General features: G+C 40.1%; 1 protein-coding gene across 1 annotated transcript in view; it reads right to left on the reverse strand.

Annotated features, from left to right (window-relative positions):
- The window catches only part of LOC111142571 (zinc finger protein 521), a 291,162-nt gene that overhangs the window by 30,083 nt on the left and 247,646 nt on the right, over window positions 1-13,433 (reverse strand). The window lies entirely within an intron of this gene.

The following is a 13,433-nucleotide window of genomic DNA, read 5'->3' on the forward strand; positions in this document are numbered from 1 at the left end:
GGGGAATGCATTTTGTTCAGCTTTTAAAGCGTAATTAGATATCACTGATAAGGCATCTCCTTTTCATGATCATGTTTTTATGGCTGTGCATTTAGAAAGTCCTAAAGTAATGGATCCGTAGAAAAATGGAGCCCTTTTTCCTCAGGCCTCTCCTCTGGTTTACTTAGAAGGTTCTACAAGTTTCTATTTCTAACTATAAGGTTTTTAGTGGTATTCCCACAAACTTTCTTTTTCTATTCCCAAGATGTTCAGGCAATTTTGAAATATTATCAATGCTTATAGCATATCCTATAAGTGTTTTATTTTTTCTGCATGGGACTCTTGGTTCCCCACATCTTCTCGGTTCAGTGCTCTCTCTACTTTGTGAGACAGTTTTAGTTTTACCCTGTGATCTAGATTGCCTTTCTCCAAAAGAACATCTATGAGCTCCAAGCTCACTTTTGACTAGTCCTAGATTTTTCTTTGCTATCTTAGGGACAAGATGGCAGAAAAATATTCTGACGTAATAATAATTGCTACAAAATGTGCAACTTTTGTTGTTGATCGACACCATTATTTTTATGTTGCTTTTGCCTCATTAAAATGTTTCTGAAATGTTTAATTAAAGAATTTATTTAGTTTAATTAAAATTTAAGAATTATTCCAACTTATTTCAAATTGCAATGATAAATGAAAACCAGTAATGCTAGCACGAACAACTCACATTTCTTTAGTTTTCTGTGTTGCAGATACTGTTGTTCTACATGCCCACAGATAGACATTCACTTACCAACTATGATTAGTCCCATTTTATAGATGGGAAAAATGAGGCCCAGAGAGTTTAAGTGATTTTTTTTTTTCCCCTGAGTCACAGAGGCAATATTTGGTGGAGCCAGAACTGAGCTCCAGGCATCCTGGCCTCAAGGTCCAGGACCTTAGCAAATAGACTGCCATACACCAATGACTCCCAGACGACTTCTCAGAGAGAGGAAGGGCTGAGAGGCTGTGATTTAACCCAGCCTGTTACAAGTTACCCTTTTATCTTCTCCTATTTGCAGTGATTAAACATGTGATTAAGGAACATGAGTGTCAGATATTCTTGGGCTAGGAAATGAAAGGCATATTCACACCGTGGGGGTAACAAGTCTATCCTCCAAACATATCTCCTCCCATGGAACCCAAGTGCACGTGGAAGTCCTTCACCAGCTGCTATTATTGGCAACACAAAGGGTCAATTACAAAGTGCATTATTATTAGCTAACTAGGAGTAAAATCACTCCATTTGTATTCCTAATCTTTCTTCTAACACAAGTATGAGTCTTTAGAAGCAGAGGATTGGAATTTGTAAAAAGAGAAGCAAAGCACTAATTAAGCCACCCAGTACTGTCTACATTTCACAAGAGATAAAAACCTACTCTGTATTTGGGTGGCACAGTAAATTCCTTGATTATAATTATGTAAGAAGGAGTTTAATTGTGCATACTGACATGACAAGGGGTTATACAAAAAGCTTTAGGGATTATATAAGATCAAGGGGTTTTCATCTGTTCCTTTCTCTCTCTCCCTCTCTTTTTCTAATCCTAAAGTCACCAACATTTTCCCAAATTTTAGACATTAAGAAATATCAGGAACACAATTTATTGTAGGGAACTGGGTCTGTAAGTTGATTAATAGAAATGGTTGTCAAATTTAAATGTTTTCTCTTTTCTCAACGCTGCATACCTTACTTGGGTGATAAGAAGGTAACCAAGAGTTCAACTTTCATCTTTAACTCGTGTGTTTGGCACAAGAATCAAGATGTGGTCTATGGGTGTGAGCAGCTACACACACTTGTTCCAGAATTCTTAACCTTACAATATTTGAGAAGAAACATATATAAGCCTGGTTGGCTTTCTAGGAGATAAGACTGTTCTGCAAACACAAAGTGAATTATGCAAGTTACATCTATGTTTCTTGACTATGAATATTTTGTTTGGAAAACTAATAGGATAAATACACATGTGTACAACTACAAAGAAAACATCCTTATCAATTTTTATTTATTTCTTATCCTGAGAACAGAGAAGTGCTATCCCAAAACATTACATGATCCAAACTTAGTCAAGTGAATTCACAAGAAGGTGACACATAGTCATAAAGCATTTACACATTATTAGGGCAGACTTAGTTTTCATGAATCCCGAACTCCATGAAGGCACTTAGTGATGGCAATGATCATAACAATAGCTTCCAGCATTTTCAGAACTCTTTATAGTAAACAGCACATTTTAATATTGAAAAAAACAAAAACATGTTGGGCGTTCTACCTGCCTTTCATTTTTAAGTTACATAGAGGTCTTTTCCAACAAGTAACTTTTCCTAGCTACTTGAGCAGGACGGAAAATGCATCTGGATTACTACACAGCAAATGGTAGATAAGCAAAAGCCAGTGTGCTCCAAGCTAGACAGGGCACACTATCTACGCATTTCTCCCACCTTTATTAACTTCCCTACTCATTTTCCCCGTGCTCACACTTGCTTATTTCCACAGGGCCGAATGGATAATGAATGAGAGAGACAGGACAACCCAAACCATTTTACCACTGAATAATAGAACTCATTTTGTATTTTTTTAACTAAAGAAGGGGGCAGAGATAGTAATGGCAAACTAAGAAAACGTATTTATAATAAGAATTTCAAAGGTTTAACCTTACTTAGAGTCTCTGTTTATGTCTGCTCCCATACATTCTCTATTAACATCGTGTGGCGAAGAGCAGGGTCTTAATTTTCAAAGAAGTTCTAAAAAATCCTTGGTACTGGGGGGAATCTACCTTAGGTAAGCCCTGCTTCCTTTCAAAACGGAGCTTCTCTCCTCTTGCCAGCTGGTAGGAGTGGGTAAGGAACTGGGAAGTTGCATTGTGGTTTGAATTTAAAGTTGACGTTCGTGAAGTGTCACCGTTGACACCTCTGATTTCGGGCAAACTTGAGCCCCGGCTCAGGATTTTGCCGACAGAGCTACAACTTGCACCTTGTCTTTTTATCTCCCTTCTTCCTAAAAGTGCCAAAAGCCTAAAAATTCAATCAAAGTAACAATTTCTGCTCTCCGGAAAGGTAGCAGCTGACAGTAATTGGATAATACAGTCTGAGTCATTTATTAAAAAGAGATTCTGAGTCGATTGATTTAATAACCATTACAATATTCCATTAAAGATATAATAGGCTAGTGCAGCCCTATTTTTTTTTATTGAGTTATAGATGAGATCTATAGGTGAAATTTCTAGATTTTTCTTCCCTTTTTGCTTATCTATAGTCTCCAGATTTTCTACAATGAGTATAATTTGCCTTTGTAGGTGATTTTTGAAAGTTAAAGACTAAAAAGCACTATCCTCTCTAAAGCCAATTACAACACTAAAATTCTGATGGCCAAAAGGTTACAAAGGAAATGGGCAATAGGGGGCTCAGTGGGTTAAGCCTCTGCCTTCGGCTCAGGTCATGATCTCAGGGTGCTGGGATAGAGCCCCGCATCGGGCTCTCTGCCCAGTAGGGATCCTGCTTCCCCCGCGCTCTCTGCCTGCTGCTCTGCTTACTTGTGATCTCTCTCTCTCTGTCAAATAAATAAATTAAAATCTTAAGAAAAAAAAAAAGGGAAATGGGTAATAGTATGGAGGAAAGAAAAATTCTAGTTCTGAACACTAGGCTGAAGACTATTCTAGTCAAGTACATATGAGAGCACGGAAAGGGAGGAAGAACCATCAGAGTGTAGATCAGACAACTGAATGAGAAGAATATGGAGCTTTCATTATAAACTTGCCTCTTTCCAGAACAAAGAGAAAACCCCTATTTATTGTATGCTGATGGAGGGGAGGACGCCTGCGGCCAGCACTGTTGGTCCAAGGTCAGGGAGGGCAAGAGTGAAGCTGTCACCACTGAGAACATGTTGGAGGCCAGCAACTTTCTGTCCTGGTGAACCACTTGAAAGCATGACCAAAGATGGCATGGCTATCATTGAGAAATAATTTCCCATGTATAGAAATTTCAGCTCAATAATTACTTCCATTTGTTAATCTGCATTTAAGTGTGAACATAAATGTAAACAGGAATGGAGTCTACATAGAAGACACTGATGCTAATGTAAATATTTACTCCAATATTAAATGTTTCAAAGGAAAAGAGTCTGAATACATAATTGCAAGTTACAACCTCAATGCTTTGGTAGGGAACGTGATGATCACTTACAAAACTTTGTGCTATAAGAACAAAATCTGTTTGTCAGAGGCCAGTTCAAAGGGAAATGATCATTTCTATCCCTCCAATTTATAAAACGTGGACCAACACAGCTATTAATCAGTCAGCTTTGTAACAGAAAAAAATGAGAGTTGCCATTTGGATGCTCAAGCACAACTCAAGTTATAAGCTCCAACATGGCAATTGTTAGCTTAACGAAGACACTGACATTTCAATATAAGCTTTAAACAAGAGAAACACTTTAAGCAGCCTCCAGACTGTGTGTCTCATGTTTATACTCCTTTTCCTTCAATAAAAACAAAAATCTAGAGCAGCTACAAGCAAATGTTCGGTGGTTAACTTACACGCAGCTGTTATCCCGGGAGTCACTGGGGGCCCCGTTGTATCGTCTGATCAACACTGCAGCCATTACGGAGGACCAATTTGTAACGGTTTCTAAGTAAAACTCCTTCTCTTATTTACCCTCGAGACTGGCCGGAAGGGTCCTCCAGCCTCTTCCACTGCATAAATCTATAGGCTAAAGTCCAAAGATACAAACCCCTCTCAGTGCATCATCCTAGGGCAGGGGCCATACTTAAAAGCTCTGATCTGACTGCGTGTATGCCCTGCCCTTGGAATCCAAACAGAGGAATCAAACGCCCTGCAGGTGTAATTTTTCCAGTTTGAACGCATATACCACTATATCCTTATATATATTTTTAAATCCAAGAAAACTATGCCCTAAACCAATTCCCAACCCCCAACTCTTTACTCGGCTTCTCTTCCCTGAGTTAATTTCCAAGCACACATTTATAAGCTAGGGGTCTGAGGAGTAACAAAGAAAAGCCACACATGACAAAACTCACCCCTCGGCTACGTTGGCTCACCCTAGAAACCAGGAGGAGAAAAATAGGCAGGCTGTACTGTAATTTGCCATGCACACAGCCATCGCGTCTCTCTAGGTCCACAGTGCTCAGGCCACTATGATTTGTTGTGTTCTACACGGCGCATACTTCACTCCCGCAACACAAACACGCAGGGGTGCTAATTTGGCGATGGAGACTATTACTTAGGACGCAAGGTCTGCCAGTAGATCAGTCATCAAGCCCCCAAAGTCAGGCCGAATTTGAGAGCCCTGAATATTACGTGAACCCTTTCCCACCCTAGCTAAAGAGCTCTGCCTGTTCCGTTGCACAGTGCAACGTGAAAACGAAGACTGACACCAGCTCCTTCCTGGATTTTCTCACTGGCAGTACGGGAACGTGGGCCACCGTCAGGATTTCTATGCCACACAAGAGAGGAATATGAGATCCAAGCGTAAGACATACCGGAAGAGAGAAAGGGCGTTGGGGATCCTAGGAGTAAATGAGCAGCAGGTGCCTCAACACTGACTAGCCACACGTGCCACCCTCAGGTGTCCCGAGAAAAGCCAAATGATATGCATCCCGTGTGTCTCAGCCAGAATTTTATTTCAAGGAGCCCTACAAGGTGCAAGGCTGCATTTAACTCAGTTACTCCCTGGTTTTGGCCCACGGTCTTAAAGGCTACAATGCTTTTGGACTTTAGAAGCAAAGCCACTGATCCTGACACTGTTATTTCCTGTCTTGAACTTCTCATTATCAGCAGGGCTGGAGCAGGAAATGATTCAGCTGGGGTAGGCTGCATTGTACCCAGCAGATTTTAAAGAGCCCAGGGGCTGCCTGGGGCCCCATAAACATCAGCAGCTTGGAAACTAGCAGGAGGTCCAGGTGGGCCGGGATGGGAGAGGCAGGCAGTGGGATTTTAGATGCTCTGAGATGCAGTATTGTCCAATTCCTTGGCTATTATTATCGGTCGTGGGTATTAGTTATTTGAACACGCTCGTGTAGGAGAAAACACGGGAACACTGTTCAAACAATACATAATAAAACAACCCACTAAAAAGTGGCTTCCTTCCACCTGTGGGGACTCAGCAGCAATATTTTGGCACACGTCTCAAATTAAGGATGAGCATGTAGACGGAAGATATCTTTCAAACCTGACCAGTGTGTTGGCCCCTTCAGGTCGTCAGCCTTCTCCTGTCTACTTTTCCTGATCGAAACACGAGCCCACAGTGGAAGCCTCAGAGAAAACATACGGTGCCAGCAAATAGCTTTAAAGTTAAAAGTCTGGGCTTCAAGTGTTTTCATTTAAGAAAAAAAAAAAATCAGTTTTTGGTAATGCACTGATAAAATCACTTTGAGCTCCACTCACCCCTCTCCATAAGAAAAAGCATTCTTAACTAAGAAAAGAAGAAAGAAGCATATGTTTTTCAATAAAAATACTATCAGCCCTGAAAAAGGCAAGGGTGGGGAGGGTTGAGAGCGAGGACTACGACCAACTTAAGTCTGAAATACACGCCTTCAGTTTCTGTCTGTAGAAAAGAGACCGGCTTTAAAAAAAATTAGCTTGTGGTATAAAGCTTTAACTTCAGTATATGCTGCTGCATTGCACAGAAAGGGATCTGGTTTACTTGAAGTCCATTTTCCCCCTTTTGTCTGCTCACTCGAATACATGAAAGTAACTCTTTTCTTTTACAAAGTTTTCGCCACCTAATCTTCAGTGGTGCAATGTGCTCTGCCTTGACAGCAAGTTTCTGACCACACGAGACAGTATAAAAACTTACTTCCCTTTGCATAATAATTAGACATACAAGATGATTGGAAATAGCATGTTTCTAATTCAGTAATGCATTTCATCTCTTGCCTTGCCTGCTAAAGAGTGGGGGATGGCAGCCCAGGACGTCTCAATACAAGGGAGTACCAAACTCGGGGCTTGGGGTTATTCATCAATTTGTGCCACAAGGCAAGTTTTAGGAGGGCAAGGGCTTTTGTCTGTTTGGTGCACTGATGTATGCCAAGTATCTAAAACAGGACAGGGCTCATAGCTGGGATGCAATAAATATTGAATTTATGGGGAAATACACACTTAGCTGGTCCGACATCTAATTTCAATCAGAACAAAAACACCAAAGCAATATTTATTATTTATCAATTGTTTTGTTTTGTTTTCTTTTTTTCTTTGCCTTTTTTTTTTTTAGGATTTTATTTATTTATTTTTTTGACAAAGAGAGAAAGCACACAAGCAGGGGGAGCGGCATGTAGAGTAGGCAGAGGGAAAAGCAGCAGACTCCCCACCAAGCAAGGAGCCCGATGCGGGACTCGATCCTAGGACTCTGGGATCATGAGCTGAGCCGAAGGCAGATTCTTAACTGACTGGGCCACTGAGGCGCCCCTAGCAATTGTTTTAAACGTTTGCTTCATTCCCTTGTACATTAAACCCCATGCGATGGCACATTTGGACTAAGCAAATTCACCCTATACTGCTTGCCTTCATTATTTCCTGAAATATGATAAAAATCCTCTGGTGACTAAAACATTAGCAAAGTATAAACTGTCTTATCTGACAGTTGATCTCTGGCAAGAAACTGATGAGCCCAAATCTTAACCCTTCAAGAGGAAAAGCGCTATCACGCATTTTATATCTGAAATACCGAAAAAGAACCTTGCGTAAGAAGGGATAATTACCTTTTATTTTCCCCAGGTCAACAGAGAAGGCTCAGCATCACACATCCATGAGCCCATAGTTATGTTTTTAAACGATTTTTATTAATAGTTCTGTATTCTTCTCTTATAAAGCTCCCTTCTTTTAACTAATTGGTTCAATCAGATGTGTGCATTGATTACACTCTTTACCTAAAATTTCTCTGGTTGGATATTAAATGCCTGCTATTAATGCCGTCACATCTGAGACCTCTGACACTGGTTTAGCAAAGGTGTATTCACCTCCGAGCACTGTACGGAAGAAAACCGCAAACTGGTAAAATCGAAAGAGGACAGTTCATGCAGCATAAGCTAAGTAGAACCTGCTTTAAAGTTAAATCTATCAGGAAAACATATTGGAGGACTGAGACAGTGCAACAGTCAATATTAATTCCGCACAGCGGTGGGCCAGCCGCGGGAGCCACACGCTGGACAGAGTTCTCATCAGGTATGTGCTTGTGTTACTGTTGCTGGCTTTATGGTAAAGGGTCAGAGCCTTTTCTTTTGTTTACCTTCTTCCTCTTGGCATAAAGCCACTCGTTATCTGAAGGAGAAAGTCTCCAAACGCTGAAACGCTGTTCATCTTTGCTAGAAAGGCTGCCTTGCAATTGCAGATGATTTTAAAAGAAAAATAAAAACAAAACTAAACAAACAAAGAAATGGAACAAGGTTCGGCAGCTTCTGCAAATATCATGGATCTCAACAATCCTGGGTTTTTTTTTTTTTTTTTAGCACCCACAGGTTCAAGACAAGAAACTAGTCAGGCATTTCCAAAGCTAATTATCTTTCTAGGAAACTTCTGTTATGGACAACTTTTTGCCAAGTCATCTAAGCTGTGGCGTTTAGAATCAGGGTTCACCACTGAAGCACAACTTGAAGGGACGATGGGTGGCGTGCGAAGGTAGGAAAGGGGCAAGGATCTCAGATCTCCAGGGGACCTTATCCTGCTCCTTCTACTTGGTGGCAGACAATATGCAGAAAATCCTAAGCAGCAGTGCAAAAATCAGAATACTGCACATTATTTGCAAATGACTCACATTTTTATTGTTCTATTGGTGTGACCTTAGAAACTCGGCCTTGAAGAATAAAAAAAAGGTAATGGTGCAATAAGTGCCGTAAGATTTCTAAAAACAGTTTATTGGAAATGTGCTGTGAAACTTGAATTCTTCTAATCAAACGATGCCACCCCTTAGAGAAATTTTCCTGGGCATTATTAAAGTGATATACTGCAGTACTAGTTAGAGCTCCATAACCTTTAAATTGCCTGATTGTAATTAAGGCCACTAGTTTTATTTAGGAAGGTTCAAGGAGGCTCCATTTAAGTCGGCTTAACTAGTGTGAATTTAATGTCACGCTGCCAGAAGGCAGAGGAGCTCTCTGGCCTGGCTGTTCCGTGGCACAGGCAGCTGTGGGGTCATGAATTCTAAATTAAGCCCAGATTTAAAGAAACTACAGCTATCAGGACGTAGCTGGGTGTGTGCAAGTACGCATCCCCGTGGTAGCATGTGTGCATCACTCGTTCATCCATCCGTCCATTCATTCATTCACTGCACCGGCAGTTTCCCCATCTGGGAATCGAAATACGTTTGATTATTTATCGCATGAGTAGAGGGGGTTTATAGTTACCCTTAAAGGCATAATGACCGCTCTCATTGAAGGGTGGGGCTTAAGACAATGTCCAATCGGCATTAATGATTTAAAAGAAAATGTGCTTGTAACAAAGTTGTAAAGGAGGGAACGTTGCTCGCACTATAAAAGAAATCCTAGGCAGGAAAATTTACAGTTAGCTGGATGAGGAGGAAAGGAACGGGACTGTTTGGACAGGGCCGCGAAATGGAGCACTGAGCATAACACATAAACTTCATCAAAAGGGCAGCAAATCAAGGACTGAAAACAAAAGATAAGAGAAAATGCAGGGACTCGATGCACAGACTAACAGAAGCAAAGAGTAGCAGCAGAAAGAAAACACTTAAGGATTTGACCCGTGTTCAAAATTTTACTGGATGTGAGCTCACAAACATTCATCTCTGGATAGAAGGCTGGCACTTTTCTGTAGCTCCAACGGCAATAATGATAAATGAATTTCTGTACAGCCAAGCGGCTCAAGCCGCCAACTACGTTACCACTATATAATTAATAACAATAAGCTATTAAAGAGAACAGCAGGTTACAACTATAAGGTGTCAAAATATATTAGCAAAGGAGAAAGGCGCAACAACACATTTAAAAGAAAAATAAACGTGGAGTGTGTGCACCTAGACACTGGCTTCTTTCGCGCTCTATTGTAGATAAAGCTGTTATGCTTAAAGAAAAATAGAGGATGGCATAAAACTACTATAAGGTGATTAACGTCCCTCCAAAAGCAAATAACGCTCCCAGGGTTCAGAGAAATCTAGATAGTGATATGGGAAACATGATTGTGAGGGCCCGGGAGAGTTGGCTGACCATGATTTGGTGTTATCCTTTTACTAAGAAATATTCTAATAGATACCTCCCTAAACTGTATTTGTTGGCCCAAGTATGTTCAACGATCCCAGAACATTGTGCTTTCTTAGTGTAAAATGAAGAAGCAATAAACCAGGAATGCGTAGGGGGAAAAATGAAAGGGTAAATGTTATGTAATTGGCTAAATGCTGGGATGTTAGCTAAAGGTTAGAAGTGGCCATGGAGACGATCTAATTAACTACGGACTTGTTTAAAAGATGAGAAAATTGAGACGAGAGTAACTGACACACTCATGATGGCAAAGCATTTGGTCATGGTCAGTGCCAGAATTCAGTGTGCTCGAAGCCAACACCACACCGTCCCACCAAACCCTCACTTAAAAAAAGCTTCCTCCTTCTTAAGTACAGTGATTTAAGTTGTTAGTTAAACTAAGTAGGTTACTGTCTTTCTAGTTCTCTTAGTAGTGTGTGACGAGTTCTTTCTATTTCCATGCCTCCTGGGCACCCCTTTGCTCCTGGACAAGACAAAGGCTGAACTTATTCCAGTCCATTTTACCTTTATCACTTACTCCCCCACTCTGCCCAACCACGGTTAGAGTCTCTCTTGCCCTTGTTGGGAGTGCTCCTATCGCTTCAGAAGCGAAGTGAACCCTTGACTAATACACAGCTCCTGTTGGTGATAGAAAGTTAAATTCCCTTTTTCTCCAGATTCTGCAGAAGAGTGAGGAACACCATTCTTGGTAAAGCGCTTTGGTCTGAGCTGTCAGTGTGAAAGAAACACTTGTGATTCAACCCATGATGGAGAAGGCATCCATGGTGGAATGTTGATGTTTTCTCTCAATGGCCAATAACCTCTTGATTTGGTTAAACTGTCACCTGACACCCTATAGAGACTGGCCTGGAGCTTTACTTTATGGAATTATAATTATTCAGAAACAAAGACTGATTTCTTAATTCTATTCTGCCTACAGTTAATTATACTTCTTTAAGTTCCTGATTCATTCCCTGGTAACGGTACTAAATTGAGTATCTGAGAAGAAACTGGAACTGCACGTATATTCCTAAGTGTGTGGCTTACTAAAAAGGTAATGCCATAGTTATGTATGGAAAATAGGTTAGCTCAATATGTTCCTAACCTACTTTCCTCTCTTGGGCATCATTCTGGATACACCAACACATTTAGGCACTATATGCTGAAGCCGAGATGTTACTGGCATACCAATGAATCATGCTCATTTCTATTTCCTTCTGTCTGTTTCCTGTCAGTCAAGAGCAAGTGAGAGATTATCATCTATTGAGATGGGAAAAGAGAAGGAAGAGAAGGAGAGGCAGAGAGGGAGGGAAGGAGGGAAAGGAAGTATGTCAAAAGATTTATGTTGTAACAGAGATTTCTCTCTAATTTCTACTTAGCTAGGAAGTATAGTGAAGTTCAGATTCCTAGGTGTTTTGTTAGGTCAAAAACCAAAGCTAAAGACTATGAAATGGGCCTAACAAAAACCAGCATTAGTTACTAAGTGTATCTGTTAAATGAAGAATGAGACATAATAATTAAGGATTGCTCCTTCTTAGATAGCAGTTCCTTCCATTACCTTCTGCAAAGCTGTTAAATATTTCTGAGTCTATAATGCCAAATTATAAAGATGCTTTGGGCACAATAAATGTTTAATCCCCTATCTTTATGACAATTTTTATAAAACCTGAACCAGCTCATTCCAGATCTGTTCTAAAAATTTAAATATTGTATACTGTGTCAGTATTTCAAAAAAGGCTGATAATTTTCTGACCCAAAAGGAAATCTATTGAAAAAAATCACTAAAATATCTATCAATGGCTTTAAACATTTTATATATTTAAAAGGTCTGCTTAGCCCCTGTGTGATGTGAGGCAATCAGCATAGAATTCCAATGCTGTCTTGAGCAATTTAAGTAGAAATCTGATACTCGATTATAACATTTATGTCCTTTCTGAAAATAAATCATATTTAGCTCACTTATCAGTTTCATTCTCAGTAAAAAAAATATAAAAGTTTAGGATAAAAGGTAACCTACGGTGATGGCTTGGCCTTCTACTCTTCCTTTGCTTTGAAAAAGCAGAAGCAATGTTTGGTTTCTTAAAGACAGAGATTAGCATGAGAGTTTTTATATCTGACAATCTTAAGAAAAGTAAATACTTTGTATAATACTGTAGGATAGTAACTGTTGGATGAGATAGGAGGCAAACAGTCTGACATGAACCAGCAGAGAAACTTCTTTTCTGAATACTGGAGGAAAGACAGCTCAGAAATTAAAACAAGAGTAAGAAAATACAGACTAGCATTGTATGAATGTGCAAAAAGGAACAAAGGGCAGTAAAGATTTTTAGCATATTTTCAGCCAATCACAATAACTAACCATGCAAAGATACTTAGGTGAGAAGAATGCCCAGTAAAAAAAGACATTGTATTCCTTGGAATGGGAAGAGAAGTTTCCTTAATTAAATGCTGGTCCAGCTGCTTCAAAGAAATAAAAATAAAATAAAACTTCAGAGAATTAGACATACCTAAGACTGTCACAATACCTTTCCGCGCAAACACATGGTCAGTGGGCATCTTGACCTGACTAGTTCATTCTGAGCCTCCTTATTCTACCTGTTGGCACCCATACTACAGGTGGACACCGTCTCAAAAGGGGACAGCCTGAGCAAGGGGAATGATGTAATCAAGCGATACCCAGGGGACCTCGAGTCTGGGCATCTGTCTTTTGAAATGAATATTAGAAATTTTGTCTTAAAGTGATAACAGCAGGGAAATTCCAAATCAAACTAGTCACTGTGGCCTGAACTCACCCGATTAGGTCTACATATTACCTCATCTACTGCAAAAGATCATACTTTGTGCTCAGGCCAACATGACTTCCAAGCATAAGAAGTTGAATGGAGTGTCTACATGGTGCCAACTCTGTCCCCACCCCCTTCTGAAAGTCCCTTACGAAAGAGGCTCTTATCAATACTAAGTCAATTACAGTGGTACATTTTCCTCTCCTTACCTCTACCTGAGGATGATTGTGAGTGGCCTCCCTGTAGTTACATAGCATTTCGTAATTTTCAAAATGTGTGGCGTGGGTGTATAGAGATTGATTCCCAGTTAATCTGCTTATAAATGGATTGGTCTAAGGAACCCAAATCCTAAGAAGATCCTACCTAGTTTGCTCAAAGTCACGTGTGTAGTTACTGTGAGGAGTGGGCTCTAATCTGAGTCTAGAGTCCAGAT

The sequence above is a fragment of the Enhydra lutris genome, unplaced genomic scaffold, assembly GCF_002288905.1.
Source record: "Enhydra lutris kenyoni isolate GAN:26980312 unplaced genomic scaffold, ASM228890v2 scaffoldscaffold8, whole genome shotgun sequence".
NCBI classification, from domain to species: domain Eukaryota; kingdom Metazoa; phylum Chordata; class Mammalia; order Carnivora; family Mustelidae; genus Enhydra; species Enhydra lutris.